The sequence below is a fragment of the Echinops telfairi genome, unplaced genomic scaffold, assembly GCF_000313985.2.
Source record: "Echinops telfairi isolate 266 unplaced genomic scaffold, ASM31398v2 ScPeMD7_7469;HRSCAF=8507_0, whole genome shotgun sequence".
Lineage (NCBI taxonomy): Eukaryota > Metazoa > Chordata > Mammalia > Afrosoricida > Tenrecidae > Echinops > Echinops telfairi.
The window spans coordinates 1,366,777-1,370,375 of NW_022111372.1; the positions used below are offsets into that span (position 1 = coordinate 1,366,777).

General features: G+C 44.3%; 1 pseudogene; it reads right to left on the bottom strand.

Annotated features, from left to right (window-relative positions):
* Positions 1-369: 369 nt before the first annotated feature.
* LOC101659231 lies at positions 370-2,458 on the bottom strand (annotated as a pseudogene).
* Positions 2,459-3,599: the final 1,141 nt, after the last annotated feature.

Consider the following 3,599-nt stretch of genomic DNA (forward strand, 5'->3'; position numbering starts at 1 on the left):
TCTTGATTCTGCCATAAGAAGAGGTGATGCACTCTCTCTCACTCTGTCTGCCTTCATTGTCCTGGGACCAAGCCACACGGAGCCACACTGATGCCAGCCAGAGCCCTGAAGATGCTTCTATCCTCTTGGATGCACAGGACGTTCCACCCACCAGCCTGTGATTTTCCTGCATTCAACAATATTGCACGTGCTGCAATAAGTCTAAAGAGGAATTCATTGACTACTATCAGACATAAGGGCTAATATCAGATTTAGGGACTTGATCTGGACTGTGCTTAGATAGTTTCTCAATATACAATTGCTCTTTGACAGTTTCACAGGACAACAGATATAAAAGTCCGAAGACAACGGAGTGTACAATGCAAAAGGTTAATACTCTTCACCCTCATTCTCTCCATCTGCACTATCTGCTCCCACCTCTTCATAGTCCTTCTGAAGGGCAGGCATGTCCTCTCAGGCCTCAGATAACTCTTCTTCCTCCATCCCTTCACTCACATACCAGTGAACAAAGGCACGCTTGGCATACATCAAGTCAAACTTGTGGTCCAAGCGAGCCCAGGCCTCAGCAACGGCTGTGGTGTTGCTCAGCATGCATAAAGTTTGCTGCACCTTGGCCAGGTCTCCACCAGGGACCACAGTGGGAGGCTGGTAATTAATGCCAACCTTGAAGCCAGTGGGACACTGAGACAGTTTATTGTGCCAGCCTGGCTGATAAACGCAGGTGGGATTGACTGAGGGGTGGAGAGATGGATGGCTTGGTGAGCCTTGCCTTTCTTGTCTCTCGCTCTGTGATCATCGGACCAGTATGTGGCTGCCTTGCTTGTTCTGTGCTTTAATTTAAAGGCTACACAGCCTGTGGGACGCCTAGCCTGTGGACTGTGTTGCTGTAAGTTGAGGTCCCTTTAAGACTTCTCTGGAGCTGGGGACTGGCAATTGGTGACCTGCCTTGTGATTGGCTCCTGTGCTGACATAACCTAGCTCTCTCTACAAATAGAGGAAGATCTGGCATCAGATAGAGACTGGAAGGACTGCTAGTCTCTCAACTTTCTCTCACGGACGTGAGTTACACTAAGCCATTTATAGTGCTTCTAATTTAACTGTTTATTTCTTGTATATTTATCTGTATATGATTGTATATTTATCTGTATATGATTTAAGATTGTATATTTATCTGTATATGATTTAACATTTCATTTCTCGTTATATATCTAATTATCTTTATGATTTAACATTTCATTTCTTGTTATATATTAATTACCTTTATAAATAAATGTATTATATTATCAAGAATTTTGTTTTATCTCTCTAGAGAACCCTGTCTAACACAGACACCAATCCACAAACTGGATGCTGTGCTTGGTCTTGGTGGCAATGGCAGCATTGACATCTTTGGGAACCACGTCATCACTGTACAAAAGGCAGCAGGCCATGTATTTTCCATGGCGGGGGTCACATTTCACCATTTGGTTAGCTGGCTCAAAACAAGCATTGGTGATCTCTGCTACAGTAAGCTGTCCGTGGTAAGATTTCTCAGCAGAGAGGACAGAGGGAAGTGGGTGCAGGGGTAGAGCACCAGGTTGGTCTGGAATTCTGTCAGATCTACATTCAGGGCACCAGCAAATCTGAGGGAAACAGTGATGCAGGACACGATCTGGCTAATCAGGCAGTTAAGGTTGGTGTATGTTGGGTGCTCAATATCGAGGTTCCATGGAGGGAGGGTGGGGTAGAAAGGGGGAACTGACTACAAGGATCTACATATAACCTCCTCCCTGGGAGACGGACAACAGAAAAGTAGGTGAAGGGATACATCAGACAGTGTAAGATATGACAAAATAATAATTTATAAATTCTCAAGACTTCATGAAGGAGGGAAGAGTGGGGAGGGTGGGGAAAAAATGAGGAGCTGTTGCCAGGGGCTTAGTGGGAGAGCAAATGTTTTGAGAATGATGAGAGCAATGAATGTACAAATGTGCTTTACACAATTGATGTATGTATGGATTGTGATAAGAGTTGTATGAGCCCTAATAAAATGATTTAAATTTAAAAAAATAAATATTTTTTCTCACACACACACACACAAATATCGAGGTTCCCACAACGGATGTCATAAATGCCCTCACTGTCTACCATGAAGGCACAATCTGTGTGGGTGATGAGGATGGAGTTGTGGGGCTTGACACAGCTGTGGACACCTTGGGGGCAAGGTAGATGGAGAACTCCAGCTTGGACTTCTTGTCATAATCAACTGTGAGCCATTCCATCAGCAGGAATGGGAACCCGGAACCGGTGCCCCCTCCGAAGCTGTGGAAAACCAAGAAGCCCTGGAGACCAGACCTGGGCTCTGGTCAGCCAGCTTGCGGATTCTGTCCAGGACGAGGTCAATGATCTCCTTGCCGATGGTGGCATAGTTGTTGGCAGCATCCTCCTTGCCCGATATAATACTTTCTCTTACACACATTTGAATGTGTCTGGATTTGTTTCTCTAGTCAAGCCAGACTTACACATGACCACCCTTCAAGACAGAGCAGCGGAATTTTGGTAATGTGCAAAAATGTCTCAGTTCAACTTTCCAGGCTTTTTCTCAACAATGCAGACTTCGATTTTCTTAAAACTTCATAATAAGCATCCATGATCATCGTGTGTCCTTCCACAAATTCTATCAAGACTATCCCACTGGAATCTCAAACCTTCGCAGACCTTCTAAGCTGGCTCAGCAGAACACAATGCTATTCTAAAAAAAAATTTAGGCCATTCTTGTCCATCCATGAACAACTCGAACCCTTCATTTCCAAAAGTTCTTCTAAAATGCTTCTCATATGAAACCAATAGACTCTTCTTTTATTAACTCCTAATTTAATTGGATTTATCATTGGTGGGAAGTCCATAGCCCAAATCCTCCGAAGACATTTCTCCAAAGAGATTTTTTTTTTAACCTGAGAATGGGGCAGAAGAAACAGTGGGATCAGGGATCACACATTATAGGACTCCAGAAAGCATGGTAATGGAAAGGAAAGTCAGAGACGAAGAAGAGACTAAAACAAAAGGTAAATACTTTTTGTTTAAATTACCAGAAGCGATGTGAGTCCAAGAGCCCTGATTTCCCGCTTTATTCCTTATGCATGAAGCTACAGAGTGATAGATGCTTCCAGGTAACTATGCAAAGCAGAGAACGACAACAACAAACCCATGGCCATGCAGGTGGTCGTGACTCTGCTCGACCCTGTAGCAGTCAGATGGAGTAGAACTGTTCCAGGGTGTTCTAGAGATTGTAGCTCTTTGTAGGAGTCAACAGACTCATCTTTCTCCTAAGGAGCAGCTGAAAGGTATGAACCGCTGACCCAAAGAGTAGCAGCCCAGTGCTTAATTCACTGCACCACTAGGGCTCCTAGTAAAGGAGAAAAAAACCTAAAAGAAGCTCCCTATGAGCCCTCCCCATTCTCCCAATATGTGAAACACAATTTAACCCTCTACTGTTCGTTAGCAAGGCGCCTCGGTGGCACAATTGTTAAGCACCCTTTGCCATCCGATTTGTCGGTTTGGAACCCATCCATGGGTATAAGAGAGAAAAGACCTAGCGACCTGCTCCTGGAAGGATTGTT